Source organism: Anser brachyrhynchus (assembly GCF_964034855.1).
Source record: "Anser brachyrhynchus genome assembly, chromosome: 4".
NCBI lineage: Eukaryota > Metazoa > Chordata > Aves > Anseriformes > Anatidae > Anser > Anser brachyrhynchus.
Genome location: NC_137698.1, coordinates 3,672,516 through 3,687,605, shown reverse-complemented (window position 1 = coordinate 3,687,605; position 15,090 = coordinate 3,672,516). Strand labels below are relative to the sequence as shown.

Below are 15,090 nucleotides of genomic sequence, written 5' to 3'. Positions count from 1 at the left end.
AGTCTGGGTTATCTCCTCCAGCGAACTTAAAGGAATGCTGGGAATGAAGTCCTGTTTTCTGGTTTTTCCCCATTGGTTTCTCAAGAGGTCTTCAGATGCTCAGGAAAGACAAGTACTGTAAACAGTTCAGCATATAAATGACAACACATACTTTGGTTTCTAACATCAATAAATATTTGAACAGTTATTTTAGTTTACATTTTCATATTTTCAAGGTTTCTAGCAAAAAAAAAATGGTCTTTTAGTCTTTTTTTTTTTTCCTGTTTGTGAAAGAACAGCTGGTTAAGGGTAGATTGGTGCAGTTGTTTGGTGGAATGTTTTTCCATCAATGCATGCTGTTTAATGAAGAGTTATTTTCCAACAAAAAATATGTGCTCATTCTCTCATCCTCCTAGAATTTTTCGGGGAAAAACCATCAACCAGGCAAATATGTAACCATGGTTATTATAATGGAAAGCTCAGCTTTTTAATTTCATCATTTTGGTGCTATAACCTCAGATTTTAAAATGAAAATGGAGGGAAAAAAATGGATTTGATTTTATTGAAAGAGGCACTTAATCAGCATTTTTTTTTTTTGTCTGTTTTGTTTTTGAAATTTTCAGTTGCTGGAAACCAATTTTAGATGTGTTTTCTTTCCAGCCTGGGGCAAATCCCAAAGCATTCAGACTTCTTGTAAGGCATAAATCCTGATCATAAGCCAGTAAAGGACTCAGTTTTATCTTGAACACTTAAGTGTTTATTCAGGAAGATGCTCACACTACCCAAAATTATTGAGGAAATGTAACAGATCTGTGTGCTTGTCCTAACTCATGTGATTCTCTGGGAACCTCTTTGCTTCAACTTGTGTCAGTTACAGAAGTTTTGAAGTCACTTGTCATTTAACAACACTGGGCAACAAGAGGTGAAAAGAGATGTAGTTTCCTACAAATCTCAGGAGAATCTTTAGCTAGGTGAAAGGCTGAAAACTCACTTTTAAAGAGGTGGGTTTTTGATTCTTAACCTGGTTCTTGTTCTACCCACTCCTGTTTGATGTGGCACTGCCTTGAGAAGGGTTTCAAGCAGCTCCAGCAGCAAATGCAAATAGGGTGAAAGACTGAAAGATGCAATTTTTCAAGAAGGGTCCAAGAGGTCTTGGTGATACCCAGCTTCCTCAGCTTTCTCTTGAGTGCATCTCATATGCGTTGGTTCTTCCTCTTAGTTTTCACCTGCTCCAAGTTTAGCTCATGAATTTCATTACGGTCAGAGAAAACCTGAACAGTAATTGTGGGGTCATGGGAAGGTACAGAAATCTGTTCGTCAAAACCCTTTGGCATAATGCAGCCTGTACTGCCTCGTAAGTTTAGATGCAAAGACTTTGTCAGCCAAATGAGATGTGGACTTGTAACATATATTACAAGTTTTGTGTGTTTGCATCAAGAATGTATAAGTGAACGCAAATCTCTTTCTCAGAGTTATGGCTTAACCCAAGGCTCAATGTTCTGCCTCCATTTCTTGCTGAATCAACACACAGACATGGCATTTCCTCCTTAGATTTGCATTTGCAGACTGTAACACGATTTAAAACAGAAAACTATGTTGATATGACAAGTGTTTTTGCTTGCGCCTGTGACACCATAGATCAAGACCTGGGTTGTTTGTGAAAGAGGAAAAAGTGCTCACCCCCCAGAGATTCAGTACAGCCTTATTCCCAGTTTTTTTCCTCTTGTCCTCCCAGTGGTGCTCATTCTCCTGTGGGCCGCCTGACTGTGCGTTAAAGTAGTTTGGGTCTTACTGGCTTCTTGCTTGTTTTTTTCTTCATCCTCTTAGCAAGACTGCTCATTTTGTTGCTGCTAAGATTGTGAAATGCATGTCTAGATCCAAAATCACTTTACATCTGGAGTGTGTTCAGCACTTTTTTTCTAAATAACCTTATCTCCGGCCATTGACGTGATGCCTATTTATGGACACTGGTGTGTAAGGCTGGCTGCGTTCTGAGTCAGTGTGAGTTTTGCTATTGTCTCCAGTGGAAGTTAGGGTTATGCACTTGGACATAAGGAGTTTGATGGAGACTTTAATTAAGTTTGTGAAAGCCATTAGAGGATGATAACCTTTCATCCCTCCTGACCTCAGCTGGGTTTTGAACTGGCTACCTAAAGGTTAAAGATTCTGTATCCCCTTTGCAACGCTTTGATCCAGGAAACCCATTGTATTTTCAAATCCTTTAAATTTCCCCTTTTCTGGGTTCATTTTAAATGGTGGTGTGTGGTTCTTTTGCTTTAATTTCCTGCTCGTCATTCTTCCCCATGCATCCACACCAAGTGAGGTGACTTGTAGTTTCCCAGCTGGCTACCAGGCAGCTTTGCTGTAGTGCCCCCTGTGACGCTTCACCTTCTCTGAAGGTCTTCATACAGAGGTCTCAGATAATGCATTTTTGTATGTTGAGAAACATTTCAGCGAACCTCATACCTTGGGACTTTTCTTTTTTTTCTTCTTCTTTTTTTTTTTTCTGGAGTTTGAAATCTGGTAAAAACGTGTAGTCAGAAATTAGGAGAACTGGGGGCTACTCTGACTTGAGGAGCAGACAAGGAAATGTGAGCTAAGCATTTTTGCCGTTCTAAAAGTTTCCCTATGCTCTTGTGAATGAAAGGTTTTTGTTGTTGATACTTCGGCATTTCTCAGTCGTGCCATGCAGTCTATAACCTGATACCAAAGAGCCTACGTGCGTTTCCCACATCAGAGCTTTGGACTGAAGTTTGTCTGTGCTGAAGTAAGTGGCAAACTTCTCATTGCTTTTCAAAGAGCCAGGGAAGGAGGATTCTGATCCACGGAGACGACCTGCCCATTCTGCGATAAAAGGTTTCTTGTTAGATCACAAGAATCTAAAAAGAAAAGAACTCTGCTTTAAGTCCCAGCTGCAAATATTTTGGGGATCTGGCTTTTTTTTTTTCTTTTTTTTTTTTTTTCCACTTCTAATTCCAGAACAAGATGGAAAGCAGCAGTGAAATGTAGTCAGAGTCTTCAGGTTTCCAACCTGCCTCTAGTTTGGGATTATTTTTCAGCACTGGCTGACTTTGTTGTAGTACAAGAGCAAGTCATTACTGGGTCTGTATGATCTCTAACATTACAGTAGCCTGAACTCGAAACCCCAGAGGTTAACATCTCTGAAATCTCAAAAACTGGAATATACATTTGGATTCAAAACCAAATGCTGTGACTGTGTTAATTTCCAGTTTTAAATATACTGGCTGAGATGGCATTAGCCCATCCTGCCCTCTCCAGCACTCTCTTATTTCATTAGGAAAAAGACCCATTTGCTCTTGTTGACAAAATAATTTAAATGAATTAAATGTTGTAGCTTTTTTTCCCATCTTCTCTGCTCCAGCTGTACAAATGCACCCCCTTTTCCAGTTAGCATGTTGATTTATTGGAAATGAAATACTGTCTTTCTGGTATTCTGTCTTCACTACTACAAAATCCCATCTGAGCTCTTGTTAACGAACTGATCACACTTTTAATGTTTTTAAGCTTTGAATTTGAATCTTGGTGTCTGAGTAAATCCCAGAAACCAATGGACATGCTGGTAGTTCACTGAGACTCCATTTATTTCTCATTGATCTTTTTACATGCGCAATCACCATTACACTGGGAAATATATGGGAATGGAGTAACCATCAGTAAAACAATTTTATACCTATTTTATTTATGAATGATACCTATACTTTTTTACTCTCTTATCCCTTTAATCCCTTATGTAGATCTTTTTAACCTCTACTTGCCAATTAAGTTTCTAAAATCTTGGAGGCCATTGTTCATGTAAATGGTTTTTCATCAGGTTCAAGGTAGCTTTACTTTGGTGATTACAGCAGCCTGTAAGAGCTATGAATGGCAGCAGCCTTTGGTTTGTTTCCTAGCTATACATTTAACAGTGGAATAGCAATGATTCTTTAGTCTGGAAAATGAAAATTCTGGCAAATGACTTTTCTTTTAATTTATTTTTTTTTCTTTAAAAAAAATTAAAAGATAAACAATGGATATATATATATTTTAAATCTAAGGAAATGTTTGTTCTTTGAACACCTTTTTTTTTTTTAAAACCAACAACTTGAATCAACCATTTGCAATGGTAAGCTATTAAGTTAAATAGAAGATGTAGATATTACAGATGTTATTTATTCTTTAATGGGAAGCACTGAGTTGTTATTATTATTACTACTACTACTACTAATAATAATTTATTTTTACATTTTACTACCAAATCTAGTGTGGTTTTATATTGTCTACAGTACCTGACCCCTTCCACTTGCACAGGTAATAGACTCATTTTGTGCAATAGGAAGTTCTTTGCAGAAGTGTAGCCTCCTTAATCATACTTAAATCAGTTACCAAAGGCAGTGACATCTTCTTATGTTGCAGAAGAGACACAGTGGGACTGGATGGATTTCTTTGAAGAATCACAGTCCTTACCTCAGTTAGCCACAATCCAATTATGTGTTTTACTTTAACAAAACCAAATCGAGCTGATTTATGTAGCAGGATGCATCTTAGCCCATCTGCAAGTTCAGTAAGTTTTTCATGACACTGTACAGTGGCAGTAACTTTTACAAATGCTTTGTAAGTATGGATCTACATGGCGTTACTTTGTAATGGTGAAGGTACTTCTCACTGTTAATAATGATGAGAGAACTGACATGGGAAAAGTCTGCTTAAATTACTCACCCAAACTGCATTTAGGTCTCGTAGCCTTGTGACTGTCATTACTCAAAATAAAGCCTTTAAAACTGGTAGTACCTCCAAAAACATTTAATGTCAAAAGACTTTTTTTGCAGATTTGAAATTTGCCCATATTCTTTTTTTTGTGTGTGTTTTTTGTTTTGTTTTGTTTGTTTATTTGTTTTCTGTAGCTCTAATCTGTGAAGAACAAATTGAAAAAAAAAAAAAGGCAAAGGAATAGTCTTCAGCTTATACCTTAGAAATGCAGGCAAGGTCTTAACAATTTTGGCCATGAGGATGATTGTTTCAGAAGCTGTATAAGCAAGAAAAAATGGTTAGGAGAAATGAGAAATGTTTGCATCTTTTTGCTTAGCAGAGTAACTCCTTTGTGTTTGTTTTTGCCCCATCTCATTCTTGAAGCGTCTTGAGGCTGTAACTGGATATTTTCATCACCATCGGAGTTGCTCATGTTTCTTTAACTGAATTTTTCAACCCTGCTAGTTATTCAGTGGCTCTGCCTCAGACAAACTCTCTCAAGTTGGGATTTCTTGCTGTTTAAAGGTGCAATATAGAAAACTTCAAAAACCTAGAGATTTCTTTTGTTTGACAGACTCCGCAATATTGGAGAACAGTCCACAGAAAATCCCCTTTATATAATATCAGACATAATTCATGGAAGATTCAAGCCAATAAAGCTGCTGTAGCAGGAGAGACAGCTTCCCAGCTGCGCTCCATCCCCTTCTGCATCGAGCTGGGAGAACGCAGGTGATTAGTTTTGTGAACATAAACTTACACAGTTGATATCATTTTGGGACATAAGTCATGGCTGGTACACAACCCTTTTGTTTTGAGGCAAATAAAAATGAGACATTGGAAAAAAAAAATACAAGTCAGAGGATTTACACAACTCCTACGCCTTTGAAACTAATGCTTTGCAGGAAAGGATAGGGCTCAGCCCCATGAGAGCTTCAGCCCCTCCTGCATTTATGTCAAGTATCTGCTGATGTCTGGGGAGAGACGATTCATTCCTCTGTTTTCCCATATGCCTATCCCACCCCCAAAATGCAGGACCTCTCACGCATGTTGCTAACTAGGAACCTCAGATTTTAAGATCTTGTGATTTTAAGGGGAAATTATATTTTTTTGTCATGTTGCATGAAACAGAACTATTAGTAAGACAACAAATTAAAGGTAGGCATAAAAATTCTCCCCTGTAAAATTAGGGGATGGATCTGGCCCCTGTACAGCCAAACTCTTCAAAGTTTCTGACAAAATATTATATAAATCTTGCAAAGTATTGATAGGGAATAATCGTGTTAACAAAAACAAGCCAATAATATTTGAAGTGTAAATTTAAACAGGTGATGAAGCTATTTATCCTCTCCAAAGTACTTGCATGTGGGGTACTGCTTCCCTTTTGATTAATTTTGGGATAGAAAAAGCACAGCCTTTAGAAATCAGGTAAATGGGATCCCTCACTATAATAACCGAATGGCCAGAAAAGAAGGTGATAATGGTAGTGTACTTTGGGTTTGAGTCCTACCAAGTGGCTCTTGGGTCAAACTTTGGGTGTGCAGCCCGGTGTTTAAATATGAACTACTCGAAAGAAAGATACAGAAGTTTAAAATAACAGCATGCAGATTTCTTTATAGAATTTAAAGAATGAAAAACACTTGAAAAAATATCAGCAGGCAGGGGCAGGAAGAACAAACGGTAACCAAATTGGTTCCTGTGACAAACCATAACATTTACTTTAAAGCATCAGCGTGATAGTCAGTAAAAGTCAAGCTACTACTCTTTTAATAGATCCCAGGCCTTCTTAAACTCACTGGTCTGCAAGTATTACCCAGGTCAAGAGCAGGTCAAAAAGTGAAAACCCATGTGAAAGTAAACTTTAAATATCTGCTTTTGAAGAGCTATAGCAGACTGTCTCCTCTATAGTAAATATACTTCCTCTGTTTATATGGCATTATGCAGTATACTGTACTTAAACCCACGATATTTTCTGCACCATTTGCTCAGTTAGGAACGAAAAATCTCCCTCATTGCATTTTTATATAAGCCCGGTTTATTTTACTCTTAAGATTTTGGGGAATTCTGTTTTAATTCTCACTGGATTTGATTAGTTTTATTTTTTTTCCTTTTAATGAAGCATATTTATTGTAATTTTCTTTCCATTTATCATACCTCTTCTCTGAGTTAAAGACCTCTTTTTTGAGCTACATGTGTACAAGTGCATGTGTGCAAGTTGGATTTCTAGGGCTGCTGCCTGAAGATAATACAAGGCCAAGGCCCAGGGTGCTGACAGTAAAATCCTGGACTTGATTCCAGAATTACAGGCCATCATGCAGTGATACAGGATACATTTGTAAAATCCTTTTTTTTTTTTTTTTTAAAGATGATTTAAAATTGTCAATGTGTAGTATATTGGTATTTTGAGTTTCTGCTTTGAGTCTTCCTTGAGCTGAAAGTGTTGTGTCCCAACTCACTGAGGAGAGTCTGCCCGAATGAATTTGCTGTTTTGAATTTATTTGCCTAGTAGAATGGGTATTAATTTGGCCTGCAATACACTTGCTGCAGCTTTTGCTGGAGTGAAAGGTCATTCTCCAGAGCTGTTTTTCATTTTGTTTTATATGTGTTAATGTAATACCTTATGAATTACCCTGGCGTTTTGTTCTGACAGCTAAAAAGCATAATCATTTTTCCTTCCAGAAGGACTGAAAGAAAAGCAATCATTCCTATTTGGGAGATGATTTATTTAAGATCTTTTCCCTCATCTTTTGCTCCTACATATATATGTAGTGAGTGAGATCCTGGCTCTGTTTAAGCCAATGGCAAAGCTCCCATTGATTTCCATTGGGCCTGGCTATTACTAAGTGTTATTTTAGTTCCTAGGGCTACCCTTGCACATGAAATTTTTGCCAGTTCCATAAAACATCGCAGGTCTGAAATGAGCCGAGCTGTTGTTTTCTTGTTCCACAAGGGCCCATTTCTGCTGCTGTTATGTAGGCAGAAGGCCCGTTAAAGCCAGACTTTCAAGGATGAGGTCTAAGAGGAGGAAAAACAGCATCTACTCTGTCTTTTGTGCAGTTGTCTTTGAGTTTGGTAGAGATTTGTGGTAAGCATATGCCTGAGATCGGCGAAGAAAATGTGAAATTGTAAGGGATTGGGCTGCTCCAGCCTGCATTCGAGGTTCCTGCCTTCTCTACCTCCTGTGCCCCTGGTGTTTGGTAAAAACTGTGTGTTTCCTTGTTGGTGGGGGATGGATACTTACAGAAGTGGGTAGCGTGCCAGAAAATGTAGAGTTTTGACTTCCACTTGTTGCCATTTTTGAAAGCTGTGATGCTTCAGACACCACTCAGGTGTTTAGAAATAAGCATGTATGCAGACGTAAATTGAATTTCCAGAAACCAGGGAAGCTCAGACAGAAATATGGGCCAGGTAAAAAAGCTTTGCTCAGTGGGCAGAAGGCAGAGAACAAAAAGACAGACCAAGTGACAAGTGGCTGAATCAGGACTGTTGCACTGGGTGCTTCTAGTGGAAATCACACTCGTCTGTCATCAGTGCATTTTGGAGGAAAAACAAAACAAAACACACAGTCAGTTGTGTTTTTCCAAATGCATGAGAGGAGAGAGGAAGTTCCCATGGAGGTAGTGCACCCAAAACCTGACGAGGAGGAATTTCTTGGGAGACAAGTACAATTTGTATAATGGTTTTGCATCTTTTCACTATTCACCCTATCCCCTCTTTAGAGATTTGTTATTTATTTTTTCCCCAGTAAAACTAAATCTTATTTATCCTGTCTGTATTACTTTTATTTTTTTTTCATAATAGAGAATGAATTTGAAAAATATGAGTAAGAATCTGTGCCAATATGTAGCTGCTGCACATGGCCCTTCATGACGGGAAGGGCAGGTAAGGTGCCAGCTGGGATGCAGGAAATTGTTTCAGTTCTTTGCACCATCACAGACTTTTAAGTGATGAACCTAAGTGATGTAGGCACTGAAATGACTTACGAGAAAAGGACTGCAATGTCTCAAGTGGGACTGGGAGTTTGAGAAATTGAGTCAAGCGTCACACCTCTGCAGCCCCTGCCTGCTGAGATAACCCTCTGGCAACACGGATGGCGACCTTAAATTTCCCAAGCCTTTGCACCTATCTGAACAGGAACTTGCTTGTGAACAAGGTGAGCAGTGTGGGCTGTGCCTGGGTGGGATTAGGAAAATCTCCAGAGCTTCAGCCGAGCAGGGATGCTCAGTGCACTCAGTAGTCTCTGCCCAAACTGCAGGGGCAACCCCATCCCTCCCTCCCTGTGCATGGCGTCTCCTTGCACAGTGGCTGGCTGCTTGGAGCCCTTTTCTCCATTTGTGAAAATGTAGCAGTGATTCTTCTCAATCTCTCAGTAAAGTTATATAGAGAAATAAAGCAGAAATTATGGAAATTATACACTGGGGAGTTATTACAGCAGTCATACAGCATTTCAGTGGTGACCAACATCCAGGTGCCTCAGCCTACGGATAGCTGAGCACAGGAACCTTCCAAAGTTATCTGACTTAGGGGAATGCGTGAATGGATGGCAACACGAAAATCAGGACAGAAGGAATCATTCGTTGCTTCTGAAATCCAACCATTGTCAAGTCTCAATGTACACGTGTGTACACGTGCTCTACCACCCACACAACCTACATTTCACCGAGGCAAAGAGATGCTCTATATTGCTCTGTATCCCAACCACCAGCTGAACCAGATGCGCTGATAGCATCGCACGCTGTCAGTAGTGTTGTGTCTACAAGGATTTCTGCTGGCAGAGATCAGCTGGTCACAGGTCGTACTTCTTCAAGTGCTTTATGCCAGTCTCCCCCTCCATGGTTTATGTGTGCAGTAGGATATATATATATCAGTACTGATTTGGAAACAACATGAGTAGTACAGGAATGCATGCAGGTACTTACATGTTTTTTCTGTGCAATATCCTTGTAGAATGAGCTTTACATCATATCTTTTCATAATGTTGTCAATGACTGCAGCTGTCAAAATATAAACAGTTAAATTACATATTTTAAGATATCCCAGAATGGCTGTTGGACATTAGGTTTAATTTCTCTGAAACTTCCCTGTTGCTCCTGAAGCTCACAATTCAAATGTTCTCTTTATTTTTCTATTCTCCTTTTTACTTTGTCCTCCCTCTTTTTTTCCTATATGTTTTTCTTTCTTACTGGACTAACCCCAGTTTAAAATCAGGCACTGAAGAGTGAATTGTCTATCCTTTTGGCTATCACCCTACTTTGGTGATTACCTAGTTCATAGATGTTTTCAATTATTCTGCTGTTTGCTTTGCCTTATAATCTTGCACAGTCAGTATTTAGACAGTGATGCAATGTATGTACGGTCCCTTCAGGTATTTAACAATACCTCTTTACACTTTGCCAAGCTTCTTCCCCAAAATGTGCCTTGAACACCCTTGTAGTACAGAAGGCAGATTAACTGCAAGAAACTACAATAATAAATTAAAAAAATCTGTGCTTTCAGATTCACAGTTGGAAAAAAAAAAGGGGAGGGGGGGGGATCCAGAACTACTTTTTAGTTTATTAGTGTGTTTTACGTAGCCTGGCTAACAGTTTTTGTGTTGAAAATTGCAGTGTGGGCTGTTTATTTACATGGATCTAAACATGTGTATTTTTATAAGTTCTCTGCTGTCATAATGAATTACCAGGCATAAGCTGTCCTTTGTTGGTTTTGGTGAAAATCAAATGAAACCCAGCAGGAGCTCCCAGAGTGCATTGTCCAAGAGTGTAAAAATGCTGTGTTGATGACAGATCATACTGTTTTTATTAAAGCTAAGAACACTGGCTTTACTTTGCTTTTTGACCCTGGTGCTTTACTGTCAAGGTGATTTTATTTCTACAAATTTTCCTTCTGCAGGCCTCATCAACGATTCACCATAAAACATTAGACAAATTCCCATCATCTGTATGTGATTAGAGCAGGTTCTGTTGTGCTGCTCGCCACAACTAAAGCGATGTTTTTCAGCTTTGTCTGAAAGGGAATCAGTTTACCAGCCTTCATTCACAACACAATGTCTCCTTGTTTTAGTACCACTTCTCTTTCATTCTTTTTAAGCTGATAAGGACATAATTGAAGGAATTTTAATGCATTATTTGCTAAAGACTGCAACCAATTTTTCAATTCTACTGTCTAAAAACTGTTTCCTTAAAAAATTGTTTTCAAATGAATGCACTGACAGATGAACAGGATGCACATGTGACAATCTGCTGTAAGAAAACATAGGTTTATTGAAATGCTACTGAGAAAAATCTTCCTGAAATTTCCTATATTAAATACGTAATGAAAGGGTAAGTTTTTGTGTACCCACTTGCAGGTTTGTTTCCCTGTAAGAATTTCAAAACCTACTAATAATCAAATCACCTACTAAAACGCAACCCAACCAATATTTAATTATCCTGCTGAAAAGATTTTTCTATTTACCAGAACAACTACTTTAATATAATCTACTTGTATTAAAACAATATTTTTATTGTTTTCAAATAGAAATATTTTAAGAATGGAAAAAAAAGCTCTTCACTCCCCTCCCCTTTTGTTTTTGAGAAGTGTTTTTTAACAAGAAGTTTTTAGAAAATTTTCCCTGAAGTGAGGAGATATGAGGATAAGCCTTTTTTCCTTTCCCCCTTCCCTTCCCTTTCCTTTCCCTTCTTTTCCCTTCTTTTCTTTTTTCTTCCTTTCCCTTTCCCTTTCCCTTTCCCTTTCCCTTTCCCTTTCCCTTTCCCTTTCCCTTTCCCTTTCCCTTTCCCTTTCCCTTTCCCTTTCCCTTTCCCTTTCCCTTTCCCTTTCCCTTTCCCTTTCCCTTTCCCTTCCCTTCCTTTTTTCTTTTCTTTTTCTTTTTTCTTCTTTGCTTTTCCCCTCCCCTCCCCTCCCCTCCCCTCCCCTCCCCTCCCCCCCCCCCTCCCCCCCTTCTTCCTTCCTGCTTCCTCCTTTCTTTTCATTTTCTTTTCCTTTCTTCACACAATTTGTCCTTATATATGAAAGAAATGAACATGACGCAGATTTATATACAATTCTCACTGATGTCTGTCTTTCAGAATTAAACCATTCTTTTCTTAGAAGAGAGAGAAAGACTAGCACAGAGAAGCTTTCACTTAACTGGTCTTTCCTGAAATGCTGGGTTATTGGGTAAGAGATTTCGTTTCTGATCTGCAAAGAACCCCAAAAATTCGGACTCACAATTCTGGACAAGGCTTTTTTCTCATCACTCTTGTTGCCTTCAGATTTAAGCACTAAACCACCTCATAGCCAAAGCAGTGCACAGGTGCTTTTATGCATCTCCTCACATCCATACGTTCACCTCAGTTTGGCATTTAATACGAGCTTTGAGTTAATATAATTTTTCTGTTTCATTAGGTTACTATGGTCACATACTACTCCGGAGAGTACGTAACTGTACGGATTTCTCCAGAGAATCCTTTATTTTCTGTAACCAGTACTTTATACAATACTACACACTTCAGAGTTCCAGAGGAAGCTTTTCTCTCTGTATTGCTAATTGTGGTATGAGAGAAGACGCAAGTGATTCATTCCAGAAGACTTCAAGCTACCCTAGGGCACCTTTGATTTATGCACAGCCTTTTTTTTCAGATATGTGCCATTACTGATGACAGCTTTTCTCTGGCAGCCCCCTCTGACATATTTCTCCTCATTGCACAACCTGTTTTCACCATGATGAAGAAGGACAATTCTTAAAATCCAGGGCTGAAGCAGCTTTAAAAAGAACCTCTTCTTAAAGTTATTTTATTTGTAAACTTGAGCAAATATATGGTGAAAGCAGACTTGATAAAAACAGCAATACAACCTTACAGAGATTATTTGGCACTGAAATCCCCCCAAAATGCTTCATGGCAGACTTTGCAAAGCAGCCGTATGCAGTAAATTAATGTGTGGTATGATCTCATTTTTACAGTCCTAACTTGAGACCTGTTGGCTTCCCCTATCCTGGAAGACTCTCACTGGTAAACATAGTTAAATGGTCAATAACGTGGGGAAGATTTTTAGCAAATTTGCATTTTGGCAACTGAAATGAGAATGCCGACGTGCTGAGGTAAACATATAAGAAGAGATTGATCGCACAATAGCAGACTGAATCTTTGCCCGCACTAGGAAAAACTTTGCGTGTGTCAAAAATCAATGCAAGTTTCCAATGCCAAATAACTTGTGGAATTAGGCCGTTTTCCCCTGCGTTAGTCAGCCTGTGAGTTATGTCAACAGGAAAGCCAAGCATTTTACACATTTTAAATTGCTGGCAAAAACGCAGGTTATTCAGCAGGAAATATATTGAGACAAACCATGTACTCAAAAAAATATGCAGAAGCACTTTTTAGGCTGGAGAAACAATTTTTCTAGATTGTTTTGAGAAGTGCTAGGTCTTTTGTTGGCATGCTGTTTGTTCTGCAGAACTTTGAAGGCAGGCTGGAGTCTGGGACCCATGGATTCAACAGAGGTGCTTATCCTGTGAAGGGAACTTAGAAGTACAGGTTTGGGGAAGGGACAAGGTTGAAAACATTTCCCCTGCTCACAGGTGCCAAATACCTTTCAGGTCAGCATAGGCAGGATTATTTATTTATTTATTTTTGCCACACGCAGCCTCTGTTGCTCGGCCTCTTGATGGTTTTGATGATCTGCATTTGCAAAAAGGATTGACCAACACTGCAATGGGAAGTAAGCTAGCCCCAGGGAAGCTGAAGGTTATTTTTTTGTTAGCACTTCCATTTAGATACTCTTCCACTCTGGGGCAGCTGGGAAAGTGCGACGGACCTGTGGCCTGCAGGCAAGGATGACCGTGGCAGTGAGGCCAGTTTGGGGATTTTGTGGGCCCTTCATCTGGACATGCGGTTTCTTCAATCCGAGATCCCCCACACTGAACAGCATCCAGTGCCCACCTCCTTCTGCCCCTGGTCTGAGTTGTCTATGGTTTATAGCAAGGCAGTGAAGGAATTGTATTACCTGTTTCTAGGCATGGGTGGTTTCTAGGTATTGGTCTATTCTCCCATGTGCCTAGTGAGAGGATGAAGGGGGAATGGGCTAAAGTTGCGCCAGGGGAGGTTTAGGTTGGATATTAGGAAGAACTTCTTTACTGAAAGGGTTGTTAGGCATTGGAATGGGCTGCCCAGGGAGGTGGTTGAGTCACCATCCCTGGAGGTCTTTAAAGGACATTTAGATTTAGAGCTTAGTGATATGGTTTAGTGGAGGACTTGGTAGTGTTAGGTCAGAGGTTGGGCTAGGTGATCTTGGAGGTCTCTTCCAACCTGGATGATTCTGTGATTCTGTAAAAATATTTTATATTGTACTTCAGTAGGAAAGAATGGGCCTTCTGAAGAGCCCAATGTTGTAATTAAATCAACCACATAAAGAAGCAGTGATGTAATTGTGTGTAATTTGTCTGCCAGCAAGAGGTTGGTAACAAAAATTCATACTGTCCTACTTTTATTTTTGCTGCAGGATTTTCAAGACTTTTTTTTTAAAAAAAACACTGACTGCCTAATCTTATTATGGTGTGCATGTAAACACGTGAATACAGAAATATGGAATGTGCTCTGCAAAAATGTACATGCAGAATGTTCACCATGGAATAGTCATATAAATTTGAGATGAAACTGTTAAATAACAGGTGTGGGATGAGTGGTCACATGTGCCCACTGTGCTGTGCTCAGGGAACCCACCAGCCACTGCAGCAGTGCATGAGCTTTGTGCTGCAGAGCACAGGAGAATGGCTTGGTAGCTCTTATTCCTGTTCTCGTGCTCCCTGATGGTCAGAGAAAAATTAGTAAGAGATGTAGAGATTTATACCTACAAGCGGATATTTTCTAAGATATCTTTCACTGCTTCCAACTGTGAGGCTGAATGGGGTGCTGGGACCAACAGACATGGAACAACTTGCACAAGTGAGTCCATAGGACTCAAAATTTGCATTCAGAAAATACTAAATCCTTTGATTTCACATACCCAGTCCTACAGCTAGGGTTGCCAAATTGGTCTTCTGAAAAAGCACTTCATTTGGGTAATTTCATAATCCTATATCTCTGTGTTAACATAGATGCACTGCAGGAGGACTGCGCTGGATGTGCACGTGTACCCCCTGTAGTCACAGTTACCCCTTTCAGCACAGCATAACATGGTGTCAGAAATACCTGTGCCCATCTGTGACATAAGCATCTTCTAAAATTAGCTGAAAAATAATAACCCTTGTGGGTTAGAGGGTCTGAGGTTAACATATAAATAGTAATTGTACTTTTTTTTTTTTCATGTGTTTTTGTTTCCCAGTTTTGTCTTTGGAGGTCTTTAACAATCTACGTTTTGCAAATAAAATAAACAGTTGGTAAAATGAGGGGGCAT

The 15,090-nt window shown here is 39.2% G+C and overlaps 1 protein-coding gene across 2 annotated transcripts in view; it reads left to right on the top strand.

Annotated features, from left to right (window-relative positions):
• LOC308194837 (uncharacterized protein) overlaps nucleotides 1-15,090 on the top strand; it is a 562,652-nt gene that overhangs the window by 90,971 nt on the left and 456,591 nt on the right. The gene's annotated exons all lie outside the window — the stretch shown is intronic.